The sequence below is a fragment of the Phasianus colchicus genome, chromosome 5 (genome assembly GCF_987193195.1).
Source record: "Phasianus colchicus chromosome 5, bPhaCol1.hap1.1, whole genome shotgun sequence".
Classification (NCBI taxonomy): domain Eukaryota; kingdom Metazoa; phylum Chordata; class Aves; order Galliformes; family Phasianidae; genus Phasianus; species Phasianus colchicus.
Genome location: NC_143440.1, coordinates 19,230,883 through 19,253,857, shown reverse-complemented (window position 1 = coordinate 19,253,857; position 22,975 = coordinate 19,230,883). Strand labels below are relative to the sequence as shown.

General features: G+C 40.4%; 1 protein-coding gene across 4 annotated transcripts in view; it reads left to right on the top strand.

The window, feature by feature from the left end:
• Positions 1-22,975, top strand: part of SHANK2 (SH3 and multiple ankyrin repeat domains 2) — a 351,210-nt gene that overhangs the window by 7,009 nt on the left and 321,226 nt on the right. For 3 of the 4 annotated variants that reach the window (XM_090140754.1, XM_031593318.2, XM_031593317.2), the window contains exons 1-2: positions 141-221; positions 7,405-7,497. The gene's annotated coding sequence lies outside the window, so the exon portion shown is untranslated. Of the gene's footprint in view, positions 1-140; positions 222-7,404; positions 7,498-22,975 lie in introns of those variants that run through there. The other variant, XM_090140753.1, reaches the window with a different exon arrangement.

The following is a 22,975-nucleotide window of genomic DNA, read 5'->3' as shown; positions in this document are numbered from 1 at the left end:
CGACGCGACCGGGACGCGGCACCGCGCCGTGCGGGGACCCGAGCAGGCGGGCGGCGGGCGCTGACTTCGCGCGGCGCGGGGGGGCCCGGCGGCGAGGCGGGCGCTGCCAGGCGGCGGGGGGGGGCGGCTCCGCGGCCCGGCCTCCGCCCAGCCCGGCCGGCAGCGAGGCGTGAGGGGAGCGCCGCCGCCGAGCCCTGCCGCCCCGTCGTCCGCCGCCACAGGTAGGCACGGCCCGGGGGTGCGGACGTTACCTGCCCGGCCCCGACCGCACGGAGGCAGATGTGCGCGTGTCGGGGAGGGAAGCGAGCACCTCGACTTTTGCGGAGGAATTTCTTGTGCGGGAGGCGGGTCGTGGGGGGCTGCAGGTGAGGCGGAGGGGGAGGAGGTCGCGGCTTGGGATGGAGGGGCCGGGGGTGCCGGGGCGGAGGGCTGAGAAGCAGAGGGAAGCGGTGGGCAGTGGCTGCGAGTTGAGGATCTCTGCGCTGCCGCCGCTCTGCCAGCGAGAGGCGGAGGAGCCGCAGGTGGAGGTGCTTCCTAAGGGATCCGCCGGGCAGAGAAAGACGCGGGGTGCAGTTGCTCTGCTCCGCACACCTGTGTCCGTAGGCCCCGCTCCTCAGCACGGGAGTCGCAAACCTCCCCGTCGGCAACTCAGCCCGCCAGAGAGTGCGTTCTGCTCCTGCAAGTTTTCACTTCCTTCGCCTTGTGCCTCGCCCTTCTCTCCTTTGCTGCGCTCTTGGCTCTGTTTGACTGTGCTCAGAACGACCTGCCTTGTTCGAGGGAGCCTCTGCCGGGAAGAAAAAATAAAAGCCCTCAAAAACAAATGCTATCTTTGTTTAAAGGTATTTGCGGCTCAAGGTTGTGACTTAGCCGTGGAATTGCGTGGTTCGTCTTTGCTTATATTGAAAGCACAGTAGTGCATTAAAATAATCAAAGCTGTGAAATAGCAAGGCTCAAATGCCTTTTAACCCTCATACTGTCTCCTGCATCAGCTCCAGTGGTCAGAGACGCTCCAGCTCCCTCCGTGGGAAACTGGGAGCTCCTCCGCAGCCGCTGGCACAGATGGAGTAGACGGCAAGATGGGTTAAAATAGGAATTGTTTGTACTGTTTAAAAGTTGCAGCTAATGAAGCAGAGTGCCTGCTGGTAAATTCCTAGCTTTGTTGCTGGATACCACTGTGGGAGTCGTCAGGCTTTGGTAGGGAAGTTAGCAAGTCCTCAACACACTTGAAATGCAGTAAGTGTTGAAGAGAAATTGCATAGATTTCATAGCGTGAAGGATCTGAAGTTTCAGCTGTACTTCTGGATACTGTTGGACATTAACTTTGCCTGTATCTTCTATACTAAGAATACAAGTTAGACTCCAGTTAGACTCTGAGAAATCAAATGAGAGCACAAACCACAGGGGAGCGGAGGAGGCACTGGTGCTCAGTTCCTTGCAGCGGCAGGAGGGGGTTAGCCAGAACCCAGTTAGGAAAAACACTCCCAAAGCTGTAGGAGGAGGAAAAATGGCCTCAAAGAGCTTTGCTCAATAGTGGCAGCACTTTTTTGAATCCTGCATTTGATTGCCAATGTGATCTTCCATGGGCAATTGCACGTTAATATAGGCATCACCCAGGCATTTGCAATGATTTTCTCCTAAGTCTGAAAGTTTAGAAGAATTAAGTTGGAAAAAGTAGTAGCTGATTTTGGTGGCCAGGCTTGAAGTAATGTTTTGCTTTTCCTGGTATTTTGCTGTAAACTAGAACTAAAAGCCCACGAAGATGTGGCTGAGAGTCCTGGCCAGTCCTTTGCATTGATTCTGACTAGCTCTTTTGGTTGTTAATCTTTAAATTCGTTGGGTTGATTTTTCTCCCCCTGCCCCCCATTTCAATTCTTCTTCTCCTTCTGTTTGTACTTTTCTGTTTCTCAGCTGAGGCTGAGCTGGAGCATTCTTCAGCTCAGGAACTCCTCAGATGCTGCAACCTCTGCGTTACTTCTTAGCTGCCCCACTCAGAGCTAGCCCCCATGTTCCCCTGCAGCCTTCCATTTTTCCTTTCCACCTCTTTCTTTCTTCTTCCTCAGCTGTGCCACATGTGGAGGAAGGCTGTGGCTTTATCCCTTGAGGATGTGCCTTGTGTGTGCATGTCAGGTGTCAGGGATGGGGACACGGTGCTCCTTCAACAGCTCTGTCAAGAGCTGTCCAAGGAAGAGAAAGTGAATTATGCAAGAGACTCCAGTGGCTTGATCAAGTTTCTTTCTTAAGTTTCATCAGCAGACTTCAATTTCATTGCTTTGGAGGTCAGACTATTGTGTTAGGGAGCCTGATGAGCATTGCTATGTGACAGAACTGCAAGTTTCTAGAGGAGCCCCGCAGAGCCCCAGCATGACGTAGGTGTTCCCATCAAACTACTTTTCCATTAATTAAAAAAGTAGGCACCCTAGATAGTATGAACTCTTTGATGAGGACATAAGAGGCAAGTTGCTTATCTTCAGCATTTTCTTTTTTTTTTTTTTTCAGCCTTTAATTTTTACACATAAGTTATTCTTGACTCTTGTCTATCTGGAAAACCTCTGCTGTAACCTACAGGATCATCATTGCTCCATTTTCTAACTTCTCAATCTTATTCTAATCAAGAATGTAAATACATGCATAGTGATTTGCATGTCATTAACTTCAGAAAAAAACAGTCATGCTAAGAATCAGGTTTTTTTTTGAATCTAATTTTCTTGCCTGTCTGAGAAGTAGCACCTGGAATTCACAAACCAAGTGTCTGAAAATATAAGCTACTTTCCACACTCTGCTCTTTACTTTCTACATTTTTCACTTCAGTCTGAGAAAAAAAAATCATTAAAAAATATGGTTAAGGGGATTTTTATAACCAGTTTCTCTCTTAAATCTTCAATAAAATGCTTTGCAGGTTTGTGAAGGCATACAACAGAAGAAAAATATATTTTAAAATGAAAATTTTAGCATGGTGTGTAGTTACACACAGGTTGCTAGCACTGATTTCCTTGTGATCATTTGTCTACGCAGTGTCTGATGTAGTCCAGAGATTTCAAGGGAAGATCTTGTATCTGCGGACAGGTATGTGCTGATTTTGAGGAATTCTGGGAGACCAGAGGGAAGCTGATGTTGTCAGAAGTGGGCCCTGAACTTCACTTTCCACAGCACAGAGCTGTGTGCAGACATAGACAGTTCAGGCTGCTGGGCTCTGCATAGAGCAGTCCATAGATGAGGCTGTGACACAGGCGCTCTGCCAACAGTTTACACAGTTGTTTTTGCTTGATGTCAGAGATGCTGAGAATAAAAATTTGGGGGATTCTCGCTTGATTTTGGAAGTGATAGCCACAGAAATCTGGAGGAGCTGAGTTCCATTTATGCTATCTTTAAGAATAAGCAGATGTGATTTAATGCATGTTAAAAACCTGAGATGTGAAATGGGCCTTTGCTATGCATCATTTGTGCAGAATTCAGGTCTTGTTTTAATAGGCTGCCGTCAAGCCAGCGAGCCTGTAAGCCAGCACGAGGTTACTTTGGATCAAAATGCCATGATGTATAAGGACCATACCCATCTGAAAGGGCTCATGGCCTTTTAAAACAGGATTATCACTAGGACTGCAAATGCAGTGTGTTATACTCTTGATAGAAATGTATATGTCGGAGCCCTCTGAAGCAAAAAGAAATTACTACTGTTGGTGATGATCCAATACAGCAGCTTTAACGTGCCTCTTCTTTCAGGAAGGATGGGAAAACAGTGTACAATGTTTTGCTACAAAGAAAGACCTACTTTTAAACCGATGAGATAAAACATAAGGCAAATTGTGGATCAGATTTAAGTTCAAATTCTATTTGAAGAAACATATTAATCTTCTTTGCTGTGTCACATATAGCATATGGTTTTGTCTGAAACCCTGGATACAGTAGTTGTACTTCATGCTCAGCGTCGTTTCAAACAAATTTCTGTAATAGAAGTAAATGGTTTATCTTTCACTTAAATACTCAAACTCTGCTTGGATGCCAGGAGGAAACCAACTGGGCTATTATGGTTGTGGTTTTTTTTGGTGTAAAAAAGTGTGGGAGAATTGTGCTCGTGTTCTCGAGTTCGTTCTTGTGTGTAGGGTCTGTTGTAGCATAAGGGGAGACGGGCATTGTGCTCAGCAGGGGGAGTGCTGCCGGGGTCTCTATAGATATGCGTGGCTGAGCAATAGGACGCTTAATGAGGGGATGATGAATGAAGTGAAGAGTGCCGTGCCAACACCTTCTTATAGGCACCGTAAACAATCACTGGCTTGTTTTGAGATAATGGCCTTAATGTTCAGGATCTGTGGCGTCTTTCTATTGAAACTGTGGTTGAATTCTTATGCAAAGGACTGGCAAGTATAGTTAATTTCAAATGTTTCCTTTCTATGGTTAGCTTCTGAGTGTCTCTGATTCAGGTTTTGGTAAAACTTATGTGTATGCATAAGTTTGCCATTGCAGTTTCAGATTCAGTGTTTGCCTGCTTTTTGTGAATTCAATTCTATTGATAAAGTGGAGCAAGTACTTCACAAAATTTGATATTTGTAATGAGGATGCTATCATTAAGGAAATAGAGTTTTGGGACTGAAGTCCTTTTGATTACAGAGAAGTGCGTCTGAGTATGTTTTGAAAGTAAACCTCAGAAAACAGTTAAGTGGTGTTTTTATGTTCAACGTTGAGGCTGTGAAGCTATGACGCAGGCTGAGCCAGCAGTGTGAGCTTTACATTTAACATTTAATCACCAGAGGATAGCAGAAAATATGTTCAGCAGTCCTTATTCTGATTACAGAGATACTCTTCCTTTAATTTGTGTTAACACTGCCGCATAAATATTTTATATCCTCCAACCATTCTACCATCATGACTCGTATCTGGGGATGTGGGGAGAGGCTGTGGATCTTGAGTAGTCCGGGACTTCTGCAGAGCAGCCTTCCACATTGCTGAGTCTCAGCTTGGGAGATGTGCTCCTGTGTCAAGTGCAGCAGCTGCCAACCGCTCCTGTGCTGGGCTGACTGGAATGGAGCCCAGCTGGGGTATGGAGAGGAAACAGGGTAGGGGAGGAAAAGGAACAAAGGTGACTGATACTGAAGGAGAGAAGAGGAGAGAAATGATGGAGAGTGAACTATTGCAGTTAAGGTGCTGAATGATGTTAATCATAACCAAGAAAAAGGATTGAGAGTAGTCTGGGAAATGTGGGTAAAAATGATCAGTGCAAAAGGCAACCAGAGGAGTGTTAGAAAAAGTCCTTAAAACATCACCTATTTTATCAGTCTGGTAAAAGAATTTGTTACTGGTTAAAACTAATGTCTCTGTTTCCCACCTCTGCAAGAAATGTAAAATAGTTCCCCAAACTTAACTCTACCACTTACACATTCTTTTGTTTCCATCATTTCTGGTCTGACATTCAGTTTCTTCATAAGCTGTGAAAGTCCCAGTTGTTCCATTGTACAACTGAAAGTCAGTTGTTGACTGAGGTGTAAGGGACTCGGAGAACCTTGCTCCTTGTTGGCAAACATCTCCAGAGCCTGCTATAAAATTTTTTGTAATAAGAACTCTGAGCCAGTCCTCTTAGTAGCTCAAGGGGTCACTGGTAGTACATGACATGTTGGGTACAAACTGATTTTTAACAAAAATGTAAGCCATAACCGAGCTAGTTATATAATGAAAAAAAAATGATGTAAGAATTTACTGGGTACAAAAGGTGCTTTTGTTTTGACAAAAGTCAATGCTTAGATCCCAGCAAGCTATTTTAAAAGAAGAGCTGATGGCAGAAACTGTGATGTGCAGTTGGCTGTTAGTGATATACGTTGACATTCCGTATATATGTGTTTTGAAAGTGGCTTTTCCAGTCAAGGGGAATAATGTGAACATGTTGCAGTTGAGTTAACATTATAGCAGTGTGGTTAAAATTGGTGTATGCTAATATTTTCCCAGACTCCCACTATTTTCAAATGTTTTACTGACCACTGTAATAGCTGGAGATCTTTTCGTATAATCTAAAAGATTACATGGAGTTCCTCTAGCGTGTTGCTGCCCTTACTAAGTTATAGACCTGCAGGATTCCCTCCTGAGGCTGCCTAAGTTCTGCCCAGCGTGCATGGTGCTGCTCCCCTCCTCTACCTGCACTAAAGGGAAGGGGCTCTCAAAGGACATGGCCTGATGGCAAATAGGGCATGACAAAAGCCCTGCCACTTGCCGGTGCTTCGATGCTAGCAATAAGAGTAAATGTTGAACTGGCAGATGACTCTTTTAGACCAGCTGATTTCCAATTAGTCTCCCCTTACAGCATGCATCCACCGTAGCAAGCTCAGTAATTTGACCCATTAATTTAGTCTAGCGTGTATGCATATCTGCAACCATTATTACTGAAAGCAGACTTCTAAGTACGTTATATGTGATTGTAGTTGCATGAAACATTACATCTCTCTTAAATGATATCTATCCAATTAGACAATATGCCCATAAAACATGACTTTGGTGTAGTATATTGTTATTGCTTTTGTTATTGCACATTGCTTTAATCAGATGGCAGAATGACTCTACCATCAGTGCAGTGGACTGTACAATTTCTGTCTTCTCAAGGAAATATTAAGATAGAATTTTCTGAAGCATACTATAGCCTGAAAAACATAAACAAGAAGATGTTACCCTTTCCAATAGTTACATATTCTTTTTTTTTTTTTTTTTTTTTTACATGAAGTCTTTTCCTAGGGTGAAAAAGAAAAAAAAAAGTGACTGCTGGTCAATTACATTTTTTAAACTTTATCCTTTACCTATTTTTCAGTGAAAAAGCCTCTGTTTTAACTCTCAGTGGCTGGAATTGTTGTGGAAGCTACTAGGAACTTTATAGAAAAATTGGTGTGGAACAAGAAGAGGGTAAACATTTAGCTCAGTAATTGCCCCTCTCCTATCACGTGCTGATATCCTGTTTGGATTAGACCTGAAATAGCTGAGAACATTAAAAAGAAATGACAATGTTTTTTGGTAGACCTATGCACTTCTGGTGATTACAGCTTGTAAGCGTGTGGTTCACAACAGCACTGTGTGTCAACTGAGGGCATCAGAGAGGAGGCATCTGGACAAGGACCTTCAAGTGCAGGGAGACCTGTCTGCTTTTGTGCTTAGCCTACTGTTGTGAGGGAGTCGGGAATAGTTACAGGGCTTTACTGCTTCAAAATACTGCTTCAAATTAAAGGTTGGTTCAGTTTTATCAAACTTCAGTGATCTAAGTGCCTTCTGTTTCAAGTGCAGTGAATAGTCCTTCTGAAAGGTGCTCAGAAAGGCTCAGCTATCTCTACAGGGCAAGCATCTCTCTTTTGTCTTCTCTTTTCTACAGTGGGTCTAAAAACCATTGAGAAAGTCAGCAGTCTGCAGAAATTTCATGCTTCTCCCATTTCTTGCTTCCAGCCCTGCTGTGGCTTCACCAGTTCCCCCGCCCATGCACTGAGACCCATCAGGAGAAGCAGCCTTCAGACTTGCAGATTGCCCCACCGCCCCGAGGTAAGGCTATGCGGCAGAGACCACTCACATGGGCTGCGGGAGGAGGGATCTCTAGGCCAGCACTAAATGCTCATGCTGACTGTTCATCCTACGGCGGTGCTGTAGTGCTGCTTTCTTTCCCCTGGTGATGACTCTGAGATGGCCAGGCACTGTTTTCTGTGTAACTACAGCTACGTGGGGACACGCACAGTGACAGTGGCACCTAGAGGCTTGCTGCAGCTCCCTCTGTATTGATGGTTGCTGCAGGCCATCTCGGGAGTTTGTCCTCTGATGTCTTGCCGAGGTGTTATCTGTGCTTTGCGAACACTGTGAGCACCACCTGCAAAACTGAACTTGACCTACCATTTTCCACCTGATGAAAATGCATTATGGAAAAAAAACATTTTTATATTTAGTCCTCCTGCTGTGAGAACTAGAAAATTTGCTTCACCTTGTCATCAGCATAGCATTTACCTGATAGAAATATTTCGCCTAAATAAATATTTAGAAATGTTATAATAGAAAGACTAGCTTTTAACAAATTCTGCTTTTTATTCTGGCCTTTGCACTTCTACAGTCAGGCTTGGAAAGTGAAGTTTTTGTATCCCTATGAATGCTGCTTAGCTTGTCAGTTGTCTGTGAGATGAATGCATAGGATAAAGCAGTGTGAAATTTGTAGACTTCAAAGCCCATGAGGAACATCTGAGGAAAATAAATGTTTATTTTTTATACTTTGACGTCCTCAACTGGTGTCAGCAGCTTGGCAGAAGTCAGTTATTTATACCATCTCAGAACTGGATTCAAAACAATGAACATCGATGCAAAGAGCAGGCACTGTGAATCAACTTTGAAATGCCATGTGGAAGACAATGTTTCTAAAAGATCCGTGTTAGAGAAAACAGTTAGAGGTAGCATTTTGATTTTTTTTGTGCTTCTGCTCTCTCCTGTTCCCCCTCCTAGGATATGCTGGTTGCCCTGTATCACTTCATTTTCTCCTTAGAAAGGTGATACATCTCACACAGCAAAGTGGTGAGACAGAAGTGGCTTGCATCTCTCAGTTTTGGACCATGGGATATCACTGTTTCTTTCTTTTCCATTGGATTATGTTTCTAAACCCAAATGTCCGTGCACAACAGCACTCTTGTGCACGGTGGCTTCTCTGCCTTCCCTTCTACCGAGGCCACAATCTTCATTTTTAATGAGCTCCTGTGATAAAAACCTTCTGTATGTTTCAAAGGCAGAAAAGAGTAAGAGCAACCTTTTTAAAATTTCAAATGAAAACTTTAATTTTTACTAGGAGTTCTCTCTGTTGTGGTTATCTACTGATTTGGTATGACTTTTTCTTCTGTCTGGACTGAAACACTGAAGGTTCTTGTGAAACTCCCCTCACATGAGGCTTCCAATTGACAAGAAGGGTGTAAAACTCCATGGCATCAAACTCATCCTTTTTTCCTATTCCCTTTTAGCTAATCTGTGGTAGCTGCTGAACCAGATGGGACAAAAGATAGGCTGAACCTAGCAGTTTAACAATGTGCCTGGCTCTGTACGTTTTTAGCAGAAAATACATGCTGATGTTTTTGTAGAGTTTGTTTATATTTGCTATTTTTATTCAGAGTAACAAAATATTGCATGCTATAAAATGACAGGTGAAATAGTGTATTAATTACATGCATGTTCATTCATGCATAAGATTAAATAATTTTAAATCTAAAACTGAAAATAATAATATACCAAGGTCCCCAGAAATCCACATTTCCTTATTGATTATCTGCAAGTGTAAAGTGGTCCCAAAATGTATTGTCTAATTTATAATATTAATTTATGTTGCACACCAATGTAACCGTTAACTCAAGCCTTGCTTCCACAATATTGTCGTAAAATATTTTATTCTTAATTTTTCTCCTCTTGTCCAATTCAGCTCACTGTTCTTACAGAATTTCCATATCACTACATTTGAATTGTTGATGAAATTACTGTTTGGTGTTTCTACACCTCTCTAATCTGGTCAAATCTTGCTCTGAAAGCTTTTAATTTTTATTTTCCTGCTTGAACTAAAAGGTAGTTTTTGATTTTAAGTTTGGAAACTTTGGATTATTATTATTATTATTTTTTGCCTAAGCAGTTTATGAGAGTATAGTCTCTCAGTAAATAGTTGTGATATTTTAGAAAAGTTGTAGGCTGAAAGTATCACATATACAAGCTTGTAAATATGTGATCTTGGAAAAGCATTGGTCCAACTGGTCACCAAAAGAGTGAGTAAATCACTTGTTTTCTAGATCTTCATTGACATGCCATTGACATGAAGATGATGGCTTCAGATTTCTGAGTAAATATTGCATCTTTCCCTCAGTAGTAAAACAGTTCTGTGATTGTAGAATCAGATTCACAGATGCAAAACAACATGAAAATTAAGTATGAAAATGAATGAAAATAAGCTCAATTCCTGCTTTAGACAAACTTTCATTTTCCATCAAATCTGCAGAATCCCATCTGTTGGAAAGTTTGGGTCCCGTTAGGCACTTCTGTCTGGTGTAAAGCTTCCCAATTTCTGAAATATCTTAAGTTTTTGTGTGCCTGGGCTGTTTAGGTTTAACTCACAGATTAATTTTAACAGTTTCTCACAAACTGTGTACAAGTGTTGCATTCATAGTTGCAGATACGTAGAAGAACGTTTGTGTTGCAGTAGCACCTTGAGGTGTTAAACAGGTGGCAGCTTGCCCTGGTGTGTGGTGTAGAGAACATTGGTTTTGATTTGACAATTGCCTGGCTTAAATTTAATGAGGAGAAAAAAACCCCAAATCTACAGCACTATGAAAAGTATTCACTATCTACAGTCCTGGTGTAATAAAATCTGTGCCTAACCTTGTCAGTTCAAACCATTTTAGTGCCATTTTAAAATGAATTAATGTATCTATAAGAGATTCTTGAAAATTATTGTGTTTTTAGAAAACCAGTCCTGTAGCCTTCCAAGTGAGCTCATTAGAGAGCAACAAATATTGGCTGCAATGTGCTGCAATAAATAAAGAAATAAATGGAATAAAAATTAATATTATAAAAATAAAGAAATAAAGAAATAAGATGTTTTTCCTATGTGGCTATCATGCAAACTTGATACTTCTGTTGTATGGCAGTCTTGTGAAGCTGGCACAGTGGATGCCATGCCTTGTACTGGACCTGCATATATAAAGATTATTTTGTTGATGCTTATTTTTGTTTCAGAATTCTTAAGGTGATTGTAATTTTTTGCCACTGGACATCTGTAAGAACAAGTAAGAGATATCTGTTGGCAAATACCTGGGCAGAGGTTTCTTAGGTGGTGATGTTGCCCCAAGGTTCAGCCAGTGAGGTCAACTAAGTAACATTGTTAAGGTGATCTGTTCTTTGTAAAATGCTTAAGTTTAATTACTGTAAAGAGAAGAGTGTGGACTGGCTCACAGAATGCTGTTTCCAGTTTCTTGAAAAGGTTGAATATGTTTTTCAAAACCAGGGAAAATGAAATTATGTGTAAGCCGTTGACAGCTATGTAGGTTGGGAAACTTTTTCCTCTTGTTTATTGCCGCTTCCCAAGCCACGGTTATGGCAGCAATCCCAAAATAAGGCATCAGGAAAGCACAAAGTTTTTCTGTAGTACATTTATGTTAGATTTTACTTTGTCTTGTCCAAACCCTTCACTTCCCCTTTATCCTTTGCCAAGAAAAAGTCTTTAACCTCTCTGGCTTTTTTTTTTTTTTTTTTAATTTCTTATTTACTGGCTTGCATTTCAGAGTTTCTGTGGAGATTGTTGTTAGAATTGTCATTGGTGGCTGTGTGATAAGGGAAGTGTAACCTACCAAAGGCTTCAGTAAAAGGTTTCTTCCGCTCTCAACATAAATTTTACAGGCAGTTGAAAACAGAGGCTGTAAAACCTTCAATCTGGGCAAATATAGGAAAGAGGAGGGCAGAGCAGCTGTTGTATTGCGCTGGGCACATATGGTAAAGAAGATCAATTTGTATGTGTTTGGAGTGATAAGTATAATAATATACCTCAAGTTTGACAGCAGTTTAGACAAAATCTCTTTACATATATCTGAATCATCAGATAATGACCTCACAGGGATGTAAACAACATTGTTTAAAGCAAGTAACTCTGAACTCTAGAATTCAGGTTATAGCCTGGCTGCTCAGCAGCTCTCACACAAACAGCTTGGATGATCCTACAGTGGATATACTTTAGGGGAAAAGGGAAGAGGCATGGTAAGTCTCTAGTATACCTTTTCTGTAATCTGTTTTATTTTCGGTTGCCTAGGGAAATGTGGATGAAACACATAGCTCAGTTCCAGATGTCTACATTTCAGCTATGTTGTGGAAGGCAGGATTGCATATTGTATTGTAATATACGTTCTAATTTTAAAGGATACTATTTTTAATTTTGAGAGTTCTACACTGTGCATGGCATCAACAAGAATGTCCTAACAACAGGACTGAAGGCTTTTCAGCTATGTAAAAACTTGGTCTGACAGTTCTTTTACACTGTATATCTCTGCATCTCATGAAAGACAGAATGGCAGTGGACAAGATACAAAGACAGAAGAGGCCGTGACTTCAGTTTGGAGAGGAGAAGGAAGTTAGAAATGAGGTTTTGAGAGTCATGAAGGCAGTGGATTTACATGAGTGTGGAACTGTTGTTCATTGAATTCTGCAACAGGAAAGCTAAAACCTGACATTTCTAGTTAAAACTAGTAGCTTGGTTTAAAGCTGATAAAAGAAAATTCATTTCTTTGGAGGTAGATAATGAACGTTCAAAAATAGGTGCCATAGGCAGGCGTGGGAGCAGACAGTACCATTAGATTCAAAATGGGATTAGAGAAATTCATGGACTGCAATTCCCTGCAAAGATGCTAACTGGACTTGACAAGGATATGCCCTCCAACCTCCCTTCTACAATTCTTAATGCCAAGGAAGCCAGAGGGAGAAGTTGACAGGAGGTGACCAGGTTTGCTTGAGCTTCCTCTTGTCATCATCAGAGATAGGACGCTGGGGTAAATAATCATTGGTATGACTATAGAATAAGGTGTTTTAAAATAATTAATGGATTAATGTTCATCTCTAAATATGGCTGTGTTGTTCTCAATAGAGAAGACAGAGCGAATGTCCTAGAGAGGTCATCCTCTTGCTAGGATGTATTAAGCCAGAAGTACTCAATCAGATATGATACGCATCTTATAGACAAGATAATTTGCCAACTGGGCACACATTCCAAGGGGCTTTGGAGTCATTGAGACTCTTATGGGGCAGAAAACTGCCCCATATCTGTTGACCTAGACCTTGCATGCCGTGCTTGTAAAAATCTGCACCAGTGGAGGGGATCCACTTTTTAATGGCTGCTATGCTGGCATCGTTGCTAGGAAAACGTTTCCCATGCAGTCCCGTGCAGCCTGAACAGATGGAAGTCAGAAGGCACAGAATCCAGACTATTATGTGTGTGTGGTGTCCAGCCAAGACTGGCAATGTGCTCCATGGTCTTCAAACTGGTATGAGGTCTAGTGTTATTATGTTGCAATTGCAAGGTTGTCTTCTTCTCTGTCCTGACTTTGTAAGTTCAAGCCTTCACTTAGTAGGCATCATGATGTCATGGTCAGAGTTGATCATTTGTCTGGTTCTAGGAAATCCGGAAAGATCACACCTTTCCTATCCCAAAAGACACTTTACTTGCTGAGGGCTGTGCCTTGAACTTTTTCTTCAGTGGAGAATTCCCATATCACCACTACATGGATTGCTGTTTTGACTGGCTCTTAGTGATGATTCCACATCTTGTTACTGCTAATGATGTCATCCAGGAAATGATCACCTTCAGCCTCATATTGATTCAGGAGGTCCTGACAAGCTTGCATACAGTGTTCTTTCTATTCTTGTGTGATTATCTGTGGGACCCACCGGCACAAACTTTGCAATATCCCAACAATACCACCATTGTTTTCAGCCAATATTCAGCTCTGTACACAGCTCCCTGGTCATAATCTGCCAATTCACACAGATGATCTGATTGAGGTGCTCAATCAGCATGTCAATTTTGTGGTGTGACAGCTGTGCATGGTCATCTAAAACATGGCTTATCTTTCACATCACTGTCACTACTGTTGAAATGCATTGCACTTTTCTTACATCCACCATTTGGTCTCCATAAACATTCAGCATGCACTGATGAATATCAGTGAGTGCAAATTTTTTCACAAAGAGGAATTAAATGGCATATTTTTGCCTCATATTAACTTCCCTGTCAGATGCCATTTTGTCAGACTGCCCCTCTACTGCCATCTATTACACGACAGCAGAATATAATGGAATATTGGTGGGAAGATTCAACCTTTCTAACTTTCCCAACTGCCATACCACCAATATCTGCCTCTGATGTTGTGAACTGCCATAGTAAAATAGAACGCATTACTTTCAGAGCAGCCCTTGTAATCTTTAGTAGCAGTTGCAGTACTTGTCATAGAAAAAGAATCCATCCTGATATCTACCTATTTTCTGCTAGTTTTTCAGCTGGTTGTTAATGAAGTGCTTCTCATTTTCGTATTGTGCCATGTGACTACTCACCTATAGCATCAGGTATTACTGTTATTCATTAAGTAGACAGTTAATTAGTTAAGATACGATGGAAAAAGCAAGCGTTAGTTCTACAGTAGCTTGTGTGTATTCACACCAGGGCTCATCAGTCAAGAATATTTTCGCTAATAGAAGGATGACTGTATCTGAATAACTGGTGTGAATCACAAATAGCAGGAGATATGCAGAATAACAAGAATTACAAATGGCTGTTGAATGGCCTCTTGCAAAGTGCTTTCCAAGCAAATGAACATAATAAATATATAACTCACCTTCTGCTAAGACTCATTAGAAAAGCTGACTTGTTCAAGGCCTGGTAGTTGAATTTATTTATGCTGTCAGTGTTATTTTATAGTAGCTGCAGTTATCGTGGGGTTTCATTCAAATAGGTGACCAACAGATTGAGACATTCAATGGTGTCAGGTTTTAAAAGTTTTCAGCATTGTAGTCATCATAATTTGTGACTACCAAGAACTTTATATAATAAGCTGAAATTCCAGAAGTATATGAGAAGCTTAATAACAGTAAGAGAGCAGTGCAATTTTATTTCCTTCCTATAAATATGATTGTGTTGATCTCCACAGAGATAACAAAGAATGAATGTCCTGGAGAGGCTATTTCTCTTGCTCTGGTTTATTAAGCAAGACTTTCAACAAAACTTTGAGAGTATGATGTTTATCAGAAGCCATGTAGGGACCTTGCTTTATCTGGGGAGAACAGAGTCTGAATTTTTTTTTACAGAACAAATTATCAATGTAAAGATGAGCAGCAAGTTTTCAAAGGATCAGCTTAGAAGCACTGAAAGTAAACCTTAATGCATTATGGGGAAACTCCGTAACCGATTAATTGAAAAAATTACATTTCATATGAGACTTTTCCTGATAATGTTATGTTTTAAAGCTATTCAAATTATTGTTTGCAAATTGAATGATAGATAATGAGCATAAATATACAATTTACTAATTACAATGCTAATATGTCATTAACATCCAATTTTGTTAGCACTTAGGAATGGTACTTGATTTTGGTTTCTTACCAATGAGTTTGCATTTATTGGTATTAATGAAGCACAAAAGATCCTGATGTGATTTTTTCTTCTGAAGGTTTTTCAAAAAAACAGTGCTATACTCATAGTTCTTATTCTTTTCTTCTTCATAGCTGATATTCACTGTTTTGTTTGCTACTAATAATCAAGTAATTCTAATTTCCATGCCAATAATATCCGTGCAAGCATCCTATGAGATTTATGTTCTTTGCAATATTTTTTCGACTCGTATTAATTTCTTCCAGTTTGCCTGTGATTGATAATACTATTTAAAACTTTCCTAAATACTTGTAAGAAAATATAGTAATAGGGCTCATTAGTGTTAAGGTGATGTACTGCTGGCATCTGCTGCCATCACATAGCTGGTAAGAAAGGCAAAGTGGTGGTGGGAGGTGGACAAAGATTCTGAGAAGACTTGAAGTATGGCCCAAATGGACAATGGCAGGCAGGACTGTTCATATGGAGCCAAAGTAGATCTTGAGTAGGTTACACTGGGGAAGTTAAGACTCTTGGTGTTACCATACGTTCCATGATTCTATAACGCTCACAATATGTCTACCAGCTGAAGCTATGGATCACAGTCCTACTGAGGAAATAATGTGATATCTTCAAAAAGGTTCAGTACTCAGAATAGTATGTTCCTCCGAATAAGCTTTCCTCAGATTTGAGAAGTGGCTGGCACACCATAAGTCTGTGCTGCTATTTAGGCAGACCTGGCCAGGCTGGAGAGCAACGAGAGTCCTGAACCTGGATAGGAATAACTGCATGCATCAGTATAGGTTGGGGGATAACTGGATGGAAAGGAGCTTTGCAGAGAAGGACTGAGGTGGCCTGAGGGACAGCGGATTGGCCATGAGCCAGCAGTGTACTTTTGTGGTCAAGAAGGCCAATGGTATCCTGGGGCTCATGAAAAAGAGCGTGGCCAGGAGGTCCTGGGAGATGATCCTCCCCCTCCACTCTGCCCTGTTGAGGCCACGTTTAGAATACTGTGTCCTGGTCTCCCAAGTTCAAGAGAGACAAAACTCTAGAGAAGATCCAACAGAGGGCCACAAGGGTGATCAGGGCCCGGAGCATCTTCTATGTGAGGAAAGGCTGAGAGGTCTGGGACTGTTCAGCCTGGAGAAGAGAAGACTGAAAGGGATCTTATCAATGCTTATTAATATCTAAGAGGTAGGAGTCAAGTGAATGGGGTCAGACTCTTTTCAGTGGTGCCCAGTGGCAAGACAATGGGCACAAGCTGGAATATAGAAAGTTCCATACAATCATGAGAAAAAACATATTTACTTTGATAGTTACAGAGCACTGGAACAGACTGCCCAGAGAGGTTGCAGAAGCTCCTTTTCTGCAGATGCTCAAAACCTGCCTGGATACTTTCTTACATAACCTACTCTAGGGAACCTGCTTTAGCAAGGGGTTGGACTTGGTGATCTCCAAGTGGTCCCTTTCAACCCTTATGATTCTGTGATTCTGTGAAACAGTCATTTAGAGATTAAAGATTTGCTTAATTGAAGCCACGCATGCTTTTAATTAAATAAGCCTTTTTGTATTTCACATGCACAACTGTACTCTTCACAGTTCCAAATAATTTTTTTCTTTCCTTTTATGTATGTCGTGTGTATTGAAGGTAGCTTAGGTCAAGGTGACACTGCAGTGTTAGCTTTGCTTAATTTCTGACGCCTTGTATTTTCATGGCTGGGGGGAAAGAGAAGAGCTGGTTTTGTCTAAGATTGCATTTTAAACAAACTACTCTGTTTCTCAGGATAAAGATCACTCAAACTGAGCTTGCAACTACCCTATACATATAAATCTTAGCACTGGCTTAGCAGACTACGTGGCCATATACTGCTTTGGGGCATATTAGCATTTATTTTTTCCACATGGAAGGTCAGTTCTCCATATAGCAGTTTACATATTTTTAGAGCTGATTTAGTCATCTGTAGAGTCTGAGTACCTTTTTGTAGGTGTACGTGACCTCTTCTGTCCCTCTATCCCTGTCTTTTTTTAATTTGTTTTTAGCTTTTCTTAGTATTATACTATTTATAGGGTTAAACAATTTTTTGGATTACAACACTTGGACAATAATTAACCTGAAGATAAAAGCAAGGAAGGGAACAAGATGTGAATAGAAGAAAGACCTGACAAAAGACAGTGTGACCCATATTTGAATACTAGTGGAAAGCGTACGTGCTTTCTTTAATTGTATTTACACTTTCTGTATTCCGGGCAAATTTCAGTTTCTAAAATTGAAGACCCTAAATTACATTTGTACTATGTGTAGAAGCACAGCACTTAATAAATCCCTCATGAAAATATTAGCTCATATTCTGTGCAGTGCATCTGTAGTGGAAAAGCGAAACAAATAAAACAATTGATGCCTGGTGTGACCCTGTTTACTCTAATATGTTATATGAGCAAGGAATTTATACAAGAAAACAAGGAAGCTTGGAGATCTGCCATCTGGGTCTGGCTCATATGTCGTTAAAACTACCTATAAAGATAACAATATCAGCTTTTTGAATACTAGTAATTAAGAAATAGTTTTTTGAATACCCGTAATAAGTAGTTTGTATGTCCTTCCTTCTCCTCAGCAAAAACAAATATGCAAGTTGCATTAAGCTTTTACATTCTTTTATTTGTTAGGCTTCCAGTTACACTGAACCTAGCTTGCTTGCTATCTGTGTATTCATAAGGGCTAGAAGCAAATCCTAGCTTAAATAAAACTATTAATTTAAAAGACATCTTGCTGTCAGTACAGATGCCTCAGATTTATATTCTCTGGATGTCTCTGCTGTGTTAAAAGACATAAAAATGTGTTGTAATATAAATGAATTTAATCTTTTTGAATATTCATTAACATGTATGGAGATAATCCCATTTAGGCAACTCAGTAAGTTCACTTGATAATGTTTTTTTCACTTGCGATATGACTTACGTTGTTATGTCTTGTTCATTTTAAACTATCATATTCTACAAGCCTTGTGTTAAGAAAACATAGCTACTGAAGTGTATTTTTATTACCTTTAAATACTGCTAGCAGGATGTAAACTAGTTTATTTTTTCTTAAAATGGCAAATGATTTTCTTGGTCAAATTTTTAACCTTGCCTATATTGCTTAACATAAACCTGCTGTCAGTAAATTGAATGGGATGGAGATGGAGATGCGTGGGCTTATTTATCCCACTGGAGCTGTAGGCAAGACCTGGCAGCTGAATAATTGATTTGTGGCTCTCCTGGCTCTCCTTGCACAATGCTTGGTCACAACCCGTATCTCTCTGCCTGGCATGACTCCCCATTTCATCTCTCTTTACTTACCACCAAGTTCAGCGAGGAAAGTCAATAAAATCCTGTCTTTTGCAAATATTCCTGTCTTTAAGAGAAGTGTGAAGGGACAGATGCTGCAGCTATTGGCAGTGGTTTGTGATTGGTAGCTAGAGATCTCTTGCTTCTGTTGTTGAAATGCTAACAAGTGTTTCCACAACCGAGTAATGGCTGTTTAGATGGTACATGGAAATAAAATGGAACCATCGGGGCTACTGAAAAATTGGCAGATACAGTGCTCACTTATTTTGAGTAGATTAAGACTGTTTCTTCCTTTTAGATAATTGTAATCTGAATTTCATTCACTTAGTAAAAATTTGTTTCCTTTTCGTCAACAGCTAATAAAATTCACAGCCATTTGAATGTAAGTCTGTAGGTAAAGAAAGAAAACAAATCAATCAATCAATGACAACAAAAAATATCCAGAATGAACAACCACCCACTTTTTGGGGTTAAATACAATCTTTCATTTGGGTTTAGACTCAGTTGCACAAACAGGTAGCAATTGAATACAAGTACTTCTGTGAGTCTAAATGGCAAAGCTTTTCACTTCAAAGAACAAAAGTAGAGTTTGGGGAGTTTTGACTTAATTTTCTTGGACACATCTAATGAATTCCTTGAAGAATTACATCCAAAGTGAGAACCTTCTGGCCTTTAGAAATACTATTAATTATTACTGTGGATTTTGTAGTGTTTGGGAAATGAAATAATTAGGAGACGTGAACTGAAGATGAAATTTTTCTTTCATCACTGATTGCTTATGAATTGCAGTAATACTTACCACTTGAATTATATTGCCATTTCATATTCAGATAAGAATGGAAAGGAAGGTGGTTTCTTTCTTCTTCTTCTTCTTCTTTTTTTTTTTTTTCTTTTTAAAAATTTTGTAACTGAACATACATAACTACTACTATGACCAACAATAAACAACAATGCAGGATCTGTTTCTGGTCCTTCTTATCAGAAACATTTGAGCTGCCTGGAAAATAAAGTATTCTTTTTATGGCAGAGCTTTCCTAGTAATGAGAGCCTCCTTAAGATTATGTTTAGGAGTGGAAAAATTTCATTTTAGAAATACAGGTCATAGATACTGAATAGTTTAAACAGAAGCTACTAGCAAGTCAATCAGATGCTGACAGGGTGGAAATGTCTGTTAGCAGTGTACTTTTATTCTTGAGCTTGAGCTTACTGTTTAGCTGGAATATTGAGTATGTTGCAGTTGTTTTAGTGGCTACCCACCATCTCTTAATGAAATATCAGTTGAAAAAATGGATTCACGTCATCTCTTCCTCTTTGAGTTCTCCTTAGCTGACGGCACAATCACAGGTCTTAAGAATCACTGTACAGGTTTTGTATGGGTTCAGCTTTGCTTTGCTTCAGGTAGCTGTCAGTCCACCTATATGCTTGTAACACGGCTACTATTTAAGTATCTCACAAACTCCTCTGAACCTGACTTCTCGGTTTTATTTATTTATTTATTACTTTTCCCAAAGGAACCTTTTTAATGAAGGTTATATTGCACTAAATAGTCTCTTAGAGAGGTCAGCAGCCATGAGTGATGTGCTCTGAATTCATGGCTGCCCTACTTTATCAGGGGAATGGGAGGAGGGAAATCTAGAAAGAGGTTGCCCTGAGGCTACCTGCTGTAGTTCCTGTGCTTGGGAAACCTCTGGTGTCAAGCAGCATGATGACAGGTCTGATTAGAAGTGCTGTGTGACTGGGTAGTGGTACTGCCCAAAAGTGTTTTGTGTTTGAGTAGGATTTTTGCCAAATATGGTACTTGTCCAATTTAAAGATTCTGAGTTTTTGTTGAAAGTGGGGAGTTTTTGTATGACAGATTTGAATCCTACTTCAATCACCGTCAGCTATTTTTGCATCTATATCTGCTCACTTAGCCATGGTTTAGAAGGTCACTATATTCCCTACTATATTCTCTACACTATATTTATTCATGCTAATCAGGTCTCAGATATCAAATGTGAAGATTCTGTCTCTTACTATCACAAATCTTTTGAACTCTGTAGCACCACAGACTCCATTGACTTCCAAATGCAAGCAGCCAGCTGTGCCCAATATTCATAGCCATGAATCAGAGGCAAAGTGTGTCCCTGAGCTTCAGCAAGGGATTTGCATATTCTATTAACTTCTTCCATGCACTGCTCCTTTTGCATCCTGCATGGCCTTTCCTGTTGGAGAAGAAGATGATTGGAGAACTGTAGTATGTATGCAGGCCAGAACTATTTAGCAAGGTTTAATCAGGATCAGTAAAATGAAGCCAACAGTAGCACACGTCCCAGTGGGCAGTCATGACACATTGCACAAAACTCTAGGAAAAAGGAAACCCTTTGTTGCATGGTGCAGGCAGTTTGTTACAAACATGGTCTGGATCTGCCAAACTGGCCAGTGAGGTGACCCTGAGTTCAGCTCGGATTGTGTCCTGCTGATGCTTTTGTACCTTATCTTTCCTCCTCCTCCTCCAAGCTCAGGCAGTTAGGAGGGGCAAGTGACCCAGTGGGGCAAGTGACTGAGGGTCCCTTCTTAACATCTGCTTAGAAACCCCTGGCTTTGTTCTAACCTGTCTCATTTTAGCATTTCATGTTGCCTAAATTCCTGATGGTGCTTTCTCTTGCATTGGGTAAGCATCTTAGAAGAAGCAATTTGTGGAACTGTGGAGCTTCTCTGCATCTTCAGTATAAATGCAATTAAAGGTATTTTTATATTGTCTGTATTTGAACAGAAAGTAAATGAATTTTTGCTGCTAGCATTAGCTTGCTCCCGCAGACAGTGAATAATCTGAAACCACAAAGCATCTAACATTTTAGAAGACCATTCTCTGCTACCGCACAAAATCCAAGCATTGAAGCCATTGAGCTTGGATGACTGAGGAAAAGAAGATTAGAGTAGTTGAGCATAACAGAGTCACAAATAAATGAATTCATTCCAGTAAGTGTTCAAGCAGCTGTAGATTTCATATGTAGTTCTAAAAGATCTATGTGGAGTTCTTTCTGTTCTGAATTTTAAATGTATGCCCAAATACGGTCTCTTCTAATGAATAAAATAACTATTTTTTTTTTCTTTTTTGAACTGTTATCCTGATACTGTTCACATTTCAACCTTGTGAACAGACTTCCTTTGTTTGCTCTGGCTGTACACAGTGTGCAGAATTGGACAATAGGAGTCTCGCAAAATCTCAAATGGCTCTTTCCTTGCTACATTTATTTTTCAGCTCACTGCTCTTCTCTTTGCAGAGCTAGAATCAAGTGTGGTTTGCTTATTCAGTCTCCCTCAAGCAGCCTTTCAATCTATCATATACGTATGTGCTAGACACACAAACCTTGGTGCTAAAACTTAACCCGGTATCTGAGCCTTTAATTTAATGGGGGGAAAATCTGGAGAACTCAGTGTATGTGTTTGAGGTCTCTTAGTATAAAATACATTTGAAAGTCTGAGTGTTACTAAACTAATGGATGCCTGGAGCCTTACTATGCCTTCAGATCTCTTATAAGTTACCCGAGTTTAACAGTTCAACGGTGAGCACTTTGTTGCACTATGTTAGCACAGTTGGCACAGCTGGACTGCTTTAGCCATTTTTTAAAACTGGTGAGGTATTCACATATTCATGTGAACTCTTCTGGTGTTCAGTTCTGTAGACCCTCACTCAAGCATGAAGACCTTGTATACAAACTGACTTTGACATCAGAAGCTGCTTGCAACGCAAGATTTTGTGCAAACTGGGGATCTTCAGTGTTGGTAACTAACGGAGATTTTTGTGTACACAGCTGAAGGGAAGTAACACTTAGCATGCTATGGTAGTATTAAGAATGTAAGGGCTGTTTGTGTTCAGAAATGCTAGGATAAATTCATATTTCTAATTTAAATTGTATTAATTAAATCATGCTAATCCTGCAGCTGAATGCTCCCAGATGCTTCATTTCTGAGTACTTCCATATATCTTTTCCCTTTGCCATTCTCATAAATTCACAAACAGGGGTATTTCTCAGTGGCCATGCAAACAGCTGTGCAGAGAAGCTGGCTGGTCAGCTGGGAGCCAGGGCCAGACCGGAAACTGGGACATTGAAATTGTGCTAAGAGGTTATACAAGAATATTCCCCCAAGTTTGCCTTTGCCAATATGGTTGTATGATTTGTAGTTGGCATGTGTTTGTGTGAGTCAGAATACTGGCAGAGTAAATGCATGTTTGTTTGCTGAGGAGCGTGTGGACATGCTGTATCTAGTCAGTAGCTGGATTTACTTAATTTTGCTCTTATCAATTAATAGCTTGTGCTTTCCAGAGTGTGCACCTAGGCACAGAAAAATGCCCACAAACAAGGTTATTTCTCTGTATTGATGATTCATTATGTGCACGCGTTACAGTAGAAAAAAGTGAACATGGAAATCTTTCTGCTTGTATTCCACTAGTTTAAATTCCTACAAATACTGGACTGTTCCTAATCTGAAAACCTGCCAGACCTGCGGGAAGGCCTGACCAGTGTCCTGTTGGGATTGATGGTTCTGAGACCCCCTGTGGTGTGAGGAGGAAACCACAGCAGT